Here is a 12512-nt window from a genome sequence, read left to right as displayed (position 1 = left end):
AATTAGACCCGTAGTATGTAAATATTTGTTCAGTTATTGAGAATGACACTGGGGACCTGTGTGACTGGCACACCCACTTTAACGTCTTTTGCGGTGGTGAACTGGATAGCCACTCTGGTGCTCTTTGCACATATTTGGCCTTTTGGCCTTGGCTGTGAATAGTCTGTGATCAGATGTGAGCCAAGCGATCTGATTTGTATGGGGATCAGACCAAATGAATGGAACACACAGTGTTCTCAGGACTGAAGGGGTCACAACAGAGGCCTGGCAGACTGTGTCCCAAATTGCTGACTAGGAATAGGGAAGTCAGACAGGAGCAGGTGGCCCATGGAATAGAGACCTGATTAAAAAAAAAAAAAAAAAAAAAAAAAAAAGCTAATAGCAATCTCAAGAAGCTCGGGTTTCATGGCTTGCCAGAGCACACTGTCCAGAGTAGTCATCCTCTTCCTAGTAGGAAGGTCACACGGGAACCAAAACTTCATGGAGAAGTAAAAACTTAGTCAGCCAGTCAATTATTCGGTCAGTGCGATGCCAACTCATTTCAAAGGAAACCACTGTTTAACCTTAGTGGTTGGTTGCTGTGGCAGCAACTCAGCACAGTCCCAGTGTCTGTCACTCTGGCATGTCACTCAGTGCAGCAGCAACACCTGGCATCACACAGCTCATGTGGGCAACCCCACCGTCACCACAGACTATGTAGGGTGATAATTGACTCATCAATACCCCCGTCCCCCAGCAATTTCCACTCTTCTTGGATGGCTTAGATCAAGGTCTGAGCCACTGCAAAGAAAGGTTTCTAGTCCTGACTCCAGGATCCAGCAATGACTTTTCTGGTGGGGGAGTTTGCTGAGATACCCATGCCCTCTGCTTGGGTGATTTTAGTTCTGCCAACTTCAGATGAGAAAGGCTCCATTGTTATGGTTTGGAGATTGTTACTATGGAGAAGCTAAACTCAAAGCAAATGTAAATTGGCAACACCCTTCTAATACAGAAGTGTGTTCATATTGTGTGCACTTAGAGTGCTATTTACTGTAATCTGAAGGACACTGGTCCCCACTGGGGCTGCTTCTCTAAGGTCTTCTATTCACTTCAGAACTGAAGAAGATACCCATTTCTTTTCTGGAATGCCCTGACCTGTCCCCAACATTGAAAAAAATGAGTGCACAACTTGGCACTGGACATGTAGAAAGCACTTGATAAATGGTGGATACAAATAATTATAATCTCTCTCTTATATGTCAAGTAATGAGCTGGGCATAGTGGTGCACGCCTTTAATCCCTGCACTTGGGAGGGAGAGGCAGGTGGATCTCTCTAAGTTCCAGGCGAGCCTAGTCTACAGAGTGAGTTCCAGGCCAGGCCATCCAGGATTGTGAGAGATCCTATCTCACAAAAGACAACAAATAAACAAAAATTAAAAACAAACAAAACCACAAAACCAAGCATAACAAAAAAAAAAAACCATGCCAAGGACTGTCAATCTACCTTATGTTGACTTCTGAGCACTCATGTATAAATCACAGCAATGGCTGGAATTATCAGGGAAGGAAAGGTAATACCTGCTCTGATGAGGCCAGCAGTCAGGGTATGGTCAGGATAAAACTGTTCTCCAAAAAGAGTATCTGTGCCTTCCCAACACAACATGAATCAGTGACCTCTTCTGTTTTCCCTGTCAATTCTCAGCAATGCACTAGAGACTTTTAGTGCTGGGAGGGAGATTTTTAGATAGTGATTCCTCATTTCCCCCCATTAACATATACAGTTAGAAAAACAAATATTCCACTTTTTGTTTTTGCTTTAGTACCTTCCAATGGTTTAGTGAGATAGAAAAGTTTGGAGTCATAGTTCTCATGATCAGAACTGTGTCATTTAGTTAAATAAAGAATCTTGTATCTAAAATGATACTCAAAGGTCATGTGCTAGAGTCTTGGTTGCTACTGGGTGGGCTTTTGGGAGTGTTTGGATCATAAAGGTTCTGCCTTCATCAGTGGATTATTGGGACGTGATAGACACACAGGAAGTCCCAGTTTAAGAGAGTAGATCTTTGGCAGTGTGACTTTGGGAACTATATCTTGTCCCTAACCTCTCTCTGTTTCACCCTCTCTGCTTCTTGACTGCCACAGATGAACAGCTTTGCTTTGCCATACCCTCCTTGCTGGGATGCACAGAGTTGACATAGAACCACAGTGGCGGGACCACATAGCCATGGACCAAGACAGCTGAAGCTATAAGGCGGTCAGTCAGTCTTCCATCCTTTTACATGTACATTTTATTCACAGCTATAGGAAGCTGAATAGCACATACAGTTTTAGGGAAATGTTCTCAAAGCTCCTGGGAATTACTCAAAATGACCTACTTATCCAATACAATTGCTAGAAAAAGGCCTATGATTATTTAGGCGAAATTGAAGGAGCCATCTTAAAATTCATATGGAATTGTAAAGCATTCTGGAATAACTAAAATAATCTTGGAAAGGAATGAGTTGGAAGACTCATGCATCTTTAGTCCAAAACTCACTACAAAGCTACATTAATGAAAACAGTGTGCAACTGGCATAGGCACCGCCTATAAGGAAACAGAAGAGAGAGACCAGAAAGAAACTATTTGATGTGGTCAATGACTTTAAGCAAGGGTGCCAAGACCACTCAGTGGGAAAAGGACAGTCATGTCAACAAGTGTGGCTGGGAAGACTAGATATGTATATAAAAAGAATGCAACTAGACCCTTACCTCACACTACATACAAAGTATAACTTAAAATGCATCGAAGACTTTCATGTGCCAGCTAAAACTATAAACTCTTAGAAGGACATAAAAGTCAAGAACTTCATGACTTCACACTTGGCTTTGATGCTTGGAAGTATGATACCAAAAGCACAGGCAACAAGAAAGCAAATAAATAGAATGCAATCAAGATTTAAGGCATTTGTCCATGGGTATGGTGTTGTAGATAAAAGCTATAGCACTTGCAACGAACCAAACAAAAATTTGTTCATCCAAGGATATCATTAACACAGAAAATGCATGTCTTGCAGTGAGAGAGAATGCCATCAAGTCATATATCTGAAAATGGAGGTAAACTCAGGACATGTGAAGAATATAAATAGTATGTACATGGTCTACAGAGTACTCTTGTAACTCAACTTTCCTGGAGCAGTTTTCATGAAGGTCATGGTTACTGTCTCAGTCAGTAAAGGTGGAGATACTTCTCTAAGCCAAAAGATCTCAGGTGGGAGATAAACAAAACTTAAGATAATGATGGGAGGCACAGGGTGAGCCCGGGACCACCACCCTGGTATTTCTGAAGCACAAAGAGGACTTGCAAGGTCTGGGGAAGAGGAAGCCTATGCGGGCTCTTTTTAGAGAAAGTGTAAGACGGCACTTGCTCTGCATGGCTGGCAATCAGTGGCAGCTTCTCAGTGTGGCTCCTCTTCATGAGTGGTCAGTTTCCTTGGATTATGCTTAGTTAAGACAGTTTTCTTTCTTTCTTATTTTATTCTTTTTAAAAAAGAAACTATCTTTTTTTTCATTTTACATATCAATCCCAGTTCCCACTCCCTCCCCTCCTCCCATTCCCTCCTCCTCCTCCCCATTCCATCCCTTTGAGGAAAGACCAAGGCCCTCCCTACTACATCTAGGTTGAGCAAGGTATCCATACAAAGAGAATGGGTTCCAAAAAGCCAGTACAAGCAGTAGGGATAAATCCTGGTGTCTCATTCGTATGGACTAGTTTGGTCATATGATGGTTCCTTCCCTGTCTGGCCAGAGTTGGTGAGCTCCCATTAGCTCAGGTAAGCTGTTTCAGTGGGTGTTCCCGTAATGATCTTAACCTCTTTGATCACATCCTCACTTCTCCCATTCTTTGAACTTTGGGAGCTCAACCCAGTGCTCCACTGTGGGTCTCTGCCTGTTTCCATCCATTGCTGGATGAAGGTGCTATGATAAAATTTAAGATAGTCATCTATCTGACTATGGGGCAAGGCCAGTTCGGACACCCTTTCCACTAACTTAGGGTCTTCGCTGGGGTCATTCCTGTGAATTCCTGTGAATTTCTCTAGTGCTAGGTTTCTTGCTAACCCCATAATGGCTCCCCCAATCAAGATATCTCTTTCCTTGCTCTCCGTCTCTGTCCTTCCCCCATCTCGACTATTCCATTACCTCAAGTTTTCCTCCAACCCCCTTTTCCCCCTTTGCCTTCCCTCCCCCTAACCCTATGCTCCCAATTTTGTCAGGAGATCTTATTCCCTTCCTCTTAGGGTTCACCTTGTTACTTAGCTTCTCTAGGGTTATAGACTATAGGCTCGTTTTCTTTTGCTTTACAGTTAGAATCCACTTATGAGTGAGTACATAGTACATACCATGTTAGTCTTTCTGGGCCTGGGTTACCTCACTCAGGATGGTCTTTTTTTTCTAGTTCCATCCATTTGCATGCAAATTTCAAGATGTCATTTTTTTTTTACTATAGAGTAGTACTCCATTGTGTAAATTGCCACATTTTATTTATCCATTCTTCAGCTGAGGGGCATTTCAGTTGTTTCCAGGTTCTGACTATTACAAATAATGCTGCTATGAACATAGTTGAACAAATGTCCTTGTGGTATGATTGAGCATCTTTTGGGTATATGCCCAAGGTTGGTATTGCTGGGTTCTGAGGTAGGTTGATTCCCAGTTTTCTGAGAAACCACCATACTGATTTCCAGAGTGGTTGTACAAGTTTGCATTCCTACCAGCAATGGAGGAGTGTTCCCCTTACTCTGCATCCTCTCCAGCATAAGCTGTCATTGGTGGTTTTTATCTTAGCCATTCTGACTGGTATGAGATGGAATCTCAGAGTTGTTTTGATTTGCATTTCCCTGATGACTAAGGATATTGACATTTCCTTAAGTGTCCTTTGCCCATTTGAGATTCTTCTGTTGAGAATTCTCTGTTTAGATCTGTATCTCATTTTTAAATTGAATTTTGATGTCTAATTTCTTGAGTTCTTTATATATTTTGGAGATTAGCCCTCTGTCTGATGTGGGGTTGGTGAAGATCTTTTCCCAATCAGTAGGTTGCCTTTTTGTCTTATTGACCGTGTCCTTTGCTTACAGAAGCTTTGCAGTTTCAGGTCCCATTTATTTATTGTTGCTCTCAGTATTTTGCTGCTGGTGTTATATATATATATATATATATATATATATATATATATATATATATATATTTGTTTTTTTTTTTTTTTTTTTTTTTCCGAGACAGGGTTTCTCTGTGGTTTTGGAGCCTGTCTTGGAACTAGCTCTTGTAGACCAGGCTGGTCTCGAACTCACAGAGATCCGCCTGCCTCTGCCTCCCAAGTGCTGGGATTAAAGGCGTGCGCCACCACCGCCCGGCATATATTTGTTTTTTTGAGACAGGGTTTCTCTGTAGCTTTTGGTGCCTGTCCCGGAACTAGCTCTTGTAGACCAGACTGGCCTCGAACTCCCAGAGATCTGCCTGCCTCTGCCTCCCGAGTGCTAGGATTAAAGGCGTGCGCCACCACCGCCCGGCTACTGGTGTTATATTTAGGAAGTGGTCTTCTGTGCCCATGCATTGAAGGCCACTTCCCACTTTATCTTCTATCAGGTTCAGTGTGGTCGGATTTATATTGAGCTTTTTAATTTATCTGGACTTGAGTTTTGTGCATGGGGATAGATGTGGATCTATTTGCATTCTTCTACATGTCAGCATTCAGTTATGCCAGCACCATTTGTTGAAGATGCTTTCATTTTTCCATTGTATCATTTTAGGTTCTTTGTCAAAAATCAGGTGTTCATAGGTATGTGTATTAATATCTGGGTCTTCAATTCAATTCTATTGGTCAACCTGTCTGTTTTTATGCCAATACCAAGCTGTTTTCATTACTGTAGCTCTATAATAGAGCTTGATGTCAGGGATGGTGATGCCTCTGGAAGTTCCTTTATTATACAGGATTGTTTTGGCTATCCTGGGATTTTTGTTTTTTCCATATGAAGTTGAGTATAGTTCTTTCAAGAAGACAGTTTTCTTAAAATTCATAGGGTCAGAGAGTTCCTTGAGTGAGCACTGTTGACTGGTGCATTTCCCACTGTGATTTCTAGGTTTGTTTTGTTTGTTTGAGACGGGGCCTTGGTGGATAGCCCAAGCTAATCTGGAACTCATGTACCCTAGCATGACCTAGAAGTGAACGTTTTTCTTTCTCATCCTCCTGAGTGCTGAGATTATAGGTGAGTGCTGCCATTCCTGACTCTAGATTCTATGCTTTCTTGACAAGGTTGAGTCTGCTTGACTGTGTGAGGAATGTGTAAAGGCCTGGTAGGAGCAGTAGGCAAAGAAAGGACTTGGAGACCAAGACTGGGTGAACATGTGTGGTGGTGGTGGTGAGCCTGTGGGAGGAGCTAGTAGCTGGGAGGCAGCTGGGAAGGATGTTCCTTCATGAGGAATGCTACTGTGTTCTCAGAGTCATCTGGGATGAAAACCAGAGGAGAAATACACAGGGCAAACCCTAGGATCCTACTGAGACCACTGTTGAGGTCTTAGCACATAGAAGTTTGGAAACATTTGAATGGTGGATCTCTACAGTCAGACATGGTTCTCACCTCTTTTTTGATTGGTGTCCTGCAGAGTGGGGAGAGGAGAGTTGAAACAGCCCCACCTTCCTCCATGTTCAGCTCTTCTGCGTGGGCCTGATGATCCTGTCCCTTCTAAAACACGAGTGATGTGTATGAGGGATAGGTGGGAGGGTTTTTCTGTAAGAATTTCTCCAGTGGGCCTTGTGTGCAGATGAGAGAACTGTGGTTCTTTCTTGCTCTTCAACATGGTGACTCATGCCTTCAGTAACAGCTTCTCAGACCTCACATTGCACTAGGCCCTGCGTGAGGTGAACTCAACAGTGCGCAAGATGACAGGCATCCGTTGTCACGTGGCTGCCTCTCCTTAGCGTGTGCCATTCCGAGTTAAATGAGCACACAGATGCCAGAGTGTCTGCCTTATTACCTGGCATAGGCAGGATGCTGAAAATGGTGTGATTGCTGCTTCTCATGGCTCCAGGTCCCCTGTTAGCGTCATCCTTCATCACACTGTCACTTCTCATGTGCACTATTTGCGCACACACCTTTCCCCCTCCTCTCTCCGTTCTGGTTATTATAAACCTAATCCAGATCACCCACAGCACAACCATGAGCTCACCAGGCGTGAAGCACGATTGACGTTACTTAGCAACCATGAAAATAGCTAAGCCGGCCCCACAGGGGGCTGGACAGCCTCATCCTCGGGGCATGTGGGAACGGAAGAGTTTTAGTTGAGATGAAGACACAAACAGACTGAACTGGTCCCCAAACATCACGTTTCTTGTTGCCTGACACTCTAGGGGATTGTTTTGTTTGTATCCCGCCTATCCGCTTTCTCAAGCGCCAACATGTACCTAGAATGGTCAGATATGATGGGATAAAAATAGTCATAAAATCTATAATTCTTTTTTTTTTACTGCACAAAGATCCACATGAATGCACAGTGATATGTGGACTGGATCTAGATGCAGAGGCAGTTTGGTTTGATGTCCTATTCTATGTTAAATCAGGGTTGGAGGCGGCATGTCAGAGCCCATTAGCCATTCTTGGTGATTAGATCAGTGAATGAGGACAGAGCTTGGTTCAGAGATGTTATGCAGCTAATACAATGAGTGCCCACCCTCATTCTTGGTCCTTCTGCATTGACACACTTTGTCATAAGTGGGAAGGTTTAAATGGGGACATCAGTCAGACAAAACAGTTAGGAAGAATTAGGCATTAAAGAACTGCTTCTGGGAGTGGCTGTGGCTCTGGACTCCTGTGAAGGATGGAATCAAAGAAACAAGAAGAGAATTTGCAGCTAGGGAGCTCAGAAGAAGCATTTTCTGTTAGATCAGGGGCTGGGTAAAGCTGTGTGACTCAATGACTGGATGTGGATTTCCCAACCTCACTGATATAGGCAATCGAATGAGGTACAATGTGCCTTCTTGCCTGAAGAACACATCTCTATCCCAAAGTTATAATTTGTCACACCTCATGAGGTATGAAGTTGGTTGGGCACATATATTACAGAATCACACTCTAATCTAGGATAAACTATGATAAAGTATGATGTTTCATCGATGGAATGTAAAAAAATACCAAGGCTGATGTCCAACTGTTAAAACCCAGGCTCTGGAGCCACAGAGACTTCTCTTATGCAGCATGAGAATTCCTGTGGGTTTCTCATGCTCTGGACTCCAAACAAGCTTGCCTTGAGTCACATGTCACTGGTCCTCCTGCTCATCGGTCTCTTGTCTTGACTGTTTAATTTTTGTTCCACCACTTTTTAAATTGGCTATCTTGCTTCCCCTTGCCTTGCCCAGCTCTCTTGGCATCAAAACATCTATTTTTATGACCCTGAAGTCAACTTCTAGCTTATTGGAAGAGTATCATTCTCCAAGGTTACATACAACAAAAATAATACCACAAGGGTTTTTTTCTTAAATATTGACCCAATTCCTAGTAGCTTTACCCTAGTGGCGCTACTTCTTTGCGCATTATTTTGGTCTTGGGACTGGATTGAAGCTAGGCATTTTGGTTTCAAGTTTCTGACACTTTTTCTGGTGGAACTGAGATGGGAATTAAGGTGAGTGGATTGTGAGATAAATGTATACTGAGATAGATAAGCATAAAATTGAAAGGGGAAGTAGAGATGCTGACTCTAGACCCGGTGTGTGCCGTTTTCCTCTCGTCTGACTCCCATTCTCACTAACTTATTGAATTGGCTTTTACCGAACCCCGTCGTACGTTGTTCTATCCATGGACGCTGCACAACCTGAGTCATTATATTTGTTCTGGGTCATTTCATGTCAAGGTGACACAAGCTGGAGTCATTTGGGGAGCTGGCACCTCAATTGAGAAAACACCCTCACCAAATTGGCCAGTGGGCAATCCTGTGGTACATTTTCCCCATTGATGAATGATATGGAGGGCTCAGCTCACTGGGGGTGGTCTTAATCCTGGGCAGGCAGCTCTAGCTGCGATAACAAAGCATGCTGAGTAAGCCAGGAGCCTAAGTCAGTAAACAGCACTAGTCCATGGCCTTTGTGCCAGTTCCTGCCTCCAGGTTCCAGCCCTGCATGAGTTTCTGCCCTGACTTCCCTGGGTAATGAACTGCTACCTGCAAGTGTGAGTGAAAAAGACCATTTCTCCTGCAAGTTATTTTTGGTGATAATGTTTCAGCACAGCAATAGAAACCCTAACTAAGACATTATTATAATGCAAACATATCTATTTAGACGAAGCAGAGAACATCAAGTTCTTCTAATCTTCTGCAGTCAATGCCCGGAGGGAAAAATAGACTGAAATCAAAAGGGAAGTGGTCTCACCCATTAGCTCATCTTCAGGAAGACTAGAATCTCTAGAAAGCATTAAAATGAAAAGAAGTTAGATACAATTTAACTTTTGAAACATGGCATCCCTATGTATCTCAAGTTGGCCTGGAACCCCAGGCTTCCTGCCATTACTTGCTAAGTTGGGATCATAGACTTGCCATACCATGGTTAACATACTTATTGAAGGCCACTTGACATGAGATTTCCTCTCCTGACAAAGTTTTACTTGTACCATTCAGTATTGGCAACCATAAACCAATGTTGTACCACACACCTAGAGCTTGTCTTCCACGCTGACAGGTGAAGTTCTTTGAGCAATACTTCCCATTTTGGCTAAATGTAGCCACATTATACTTGACATCCTCTTTTTTGTTGTTTTACTTCTTTTTATTACTTTTTAATTATATGTGTGCATAAACACTTGTGTTGGGATATGTGCATCTGCGTGCGTGTGACTGTGCATGTCAGAGGTAGCAGTTAAGCTATCCTACTGGGAACTTGGATCCTCTGTAAGAGCAGTTCGTGCTCTTATTGCTAGGCTGTCTCTCCACCCCTGGCATCTGGTTTTAAAATGGAAGCATGCATATTACAAAAATTTGTGAGATATGGAAATATATAAAGATAATTAAAGACATCTAGAACTCCACTAGTCAAAATAGTTTATTTATTTTTATCTACCTTTAGTATTTTCCTGATAATTTAGAGATTATAATATACAAGACTTTAAAGCATAATTAACAAAAGTTTGGATAGGTAACAAAGACAGGCATGGTGACAGTATTTTTGCCACTCAAATTATCCATGAGTTTTTAAAGAGTCAGACAACAGCCATTCAATATCTCTGTTCCCAGTTCTAAAGCTTATACTTTCTTTCTAGTAAGTGGATTACAGTGTGCATTGGTTTGTTTTGTACCCTTGTGGATCGGTGTCGCTTATATAAGAACACCCTACACAAAACTTTTAGGCACATTCCTTAAGGAAAGAAAGGATAACAGCTAAGTCTGATGAAAAGATTCCATATGTCATGAGCAAATATCTAATATTCTTTAAAAATTATGCATACTTAAGTTTATATATAAGAGAGTTGGCAGGAAAATAAGGCCTGGTTGACAATGGCTCAAGGAGATTCTGAGTGGTACAACAGATTTCTTCTTACATTATTAAGCTTCAAGAATTTATTATCAAAAATTAAAAATGAAGCTTCGGTTGTATATAAAGTCATGTTCAATAGTTGTTGTGGAGTGTTGGTGGAACTCTACACACAGCACCGAAGGCTGGGAGGAAGCAAGGGCCGGCTCCAGTTGGAATGTTGAGTTTATTCAGACAGCTTGCTTTGACTTAGATGGTTATGAAACACTGAATGAAATCATCATATGAGAAATGCAACCTTCCTTGTTGACCAGGATCCCAACTTTCAGTGCTATCTGTGAGAGTCCTTGGTTTGAACAGAAGGCCATGAGGTCCTCAAAGGTGATCTTCCCACTGGCTGTGTTGCTTTGCAATGGAATTCACAGTTTAGAGGCTCAACCTGAATCCCATTGTCGAAAGCTCTTCTGCAGTTTCTGAGGACCCACTGTTTCCCTCCTATCACCATGGAAACTCATGAAGTGTTGTCACCAACTGCTCAGCACAGCCCAGAGCTCTTTAAGTTTGCTGACTCCCATTGTGACAGACATATCTTTGTCCAACATTGAAACCGTAAGGTGACAAGTCTCCAGATGAAAAAGTTTATATCTTCCCGCAATGCCAGACTGTGTTAGACTTCTGCAACCTGTCAGCATCAATTTGTCCATCCTGTCCAGTCACGGCAGCTATGTAACTTTACAGTGGATCCTGAGTTTGTCCAGGGAACACAGGCCCTCCAGGAGCCCACCATGCCTGCCTGGGTAGTACCTGCTGCCAGCGCAGTGATGCCCTAGCTATGCCACGGTGCAGACTGCGCCTCCGCCTTGCACCCCTTGACATATTCTTTGATCACGAAACTTGCCCTAGTTTCTTTTCTTGTGACTAAACACCTAACAAGAAGCAAGCTTGGGGAGCGAGGGTTTGTTGTTGTTCACAGTGTCCTGGCTGGGGATCCATGGCAACACAATATTCACCACTGTGGTGGTGGGTTCTTGTTGACATCTGTAGCTAATTAGGAAGCCGAGCAAAGGGCGTGCCAGTGGTCAAACTCATGTCTCCAGATGAGTCTAGATAAGCCAAACTTTTGGTAATTTTCCACAAAAGAGCACTTTGAGCTCTGTGTTCACACATGCAGTTCATGTCTCTTCTACCCACCCCCTGAATTCTACTCACGTTTCTTTCTTCTCAGCCTCCTGGTGTCTCTTCATGGGGCAACTGGGAAAGCCTCCTTGGGGCCTCTGCCTGCAGTGTGATGGAATCTGCCTTTAGCATCGAAAGTGTCTACTTATCAGCACAAATCACATTATGTAAAATTTCTCAGTGATGTCTCATTATTCTTAGGATCAAGTCCAATCTACCAGGTTTGAACAGTCCAATTCATAGTCATGTCTTCAGTCTTCTGATTTCTTTTTTCAGTTTCTTGAATTTCCAAAGCTTCCTAGCATCTTGGAAACCCCTCTCATTTCATGTCCTCTCTGGACAAGCCTCCTTGATCCCCTACTATGGTACTGGGTACTTTACCTTTGTGGCACTTAACACACTTTTTACCAAAAAATATTTGTGAAATAATTTGCATATTGTTTCTCTCCTATTAAAATCCTCCTTCTATTCTCCCTTTCCCTTTCTCTCTCTCTCTCTCTCTCTCTCTCTCTCTCTCTCTCTCTCTCTCTCTCTTTCTCTCTTTCTCTCTCTCTCTCAACAGATGCTTATTGTTTAGCCTAGACTGGCTTTATATTTATGGTAATTCTCCTGTCTCAACCTCTCAATAACAAGTTCTTCGGGCTTAGCTGGGATTACACACGTCCTCCATGAAGTCCAGTTTGAAATTCTTCTTAATATTTTATCTCTGAACTAGGTATACTTTTATTTGATTCAATAAATACTTGAGTGACTGAGTAAACCAGAGAGGGACTACACTGAGCCTTAGTGTGAACCTTGGAAGTGGTTGCTCAGTTTGGTGCCCGTGGATAAAAGTGATGCTCAGTTTTCTTCTGAAAACTTTCGAGATTCAGAT

General features: G+C 42.6%; 1 pseudogene; it reads right to left on the bottom strand.

Moving 5' to 3' along the window:
• Positions 1 to 10711: 10711 nt before the first annotated feature.
• Positions 10712 to 11706, bottom strand: LOC130872705 (sorcin-like; annotated as a pseudogene).
• Between the last annotated feature and the right edge of the window lie 806 nt (positions 11707 to 12512).

Source organism: Chionomys nivalis, chromosome 4, assembly GCF_950005125.1.
Source record: "Chionomys nivalis chromosome 4, mChiNiv1.1, whole genome shotgun sequence".
NCBI classification, from domain to species: Eukaryota; Metazoa; Chordata; class Mammalia; order Rodentia; family Cricetidae; genus Chionomys; species Chionomys nivalis.
This window is presented reverse-complemented; position numbering and strand designations above follow the sequence as displayed.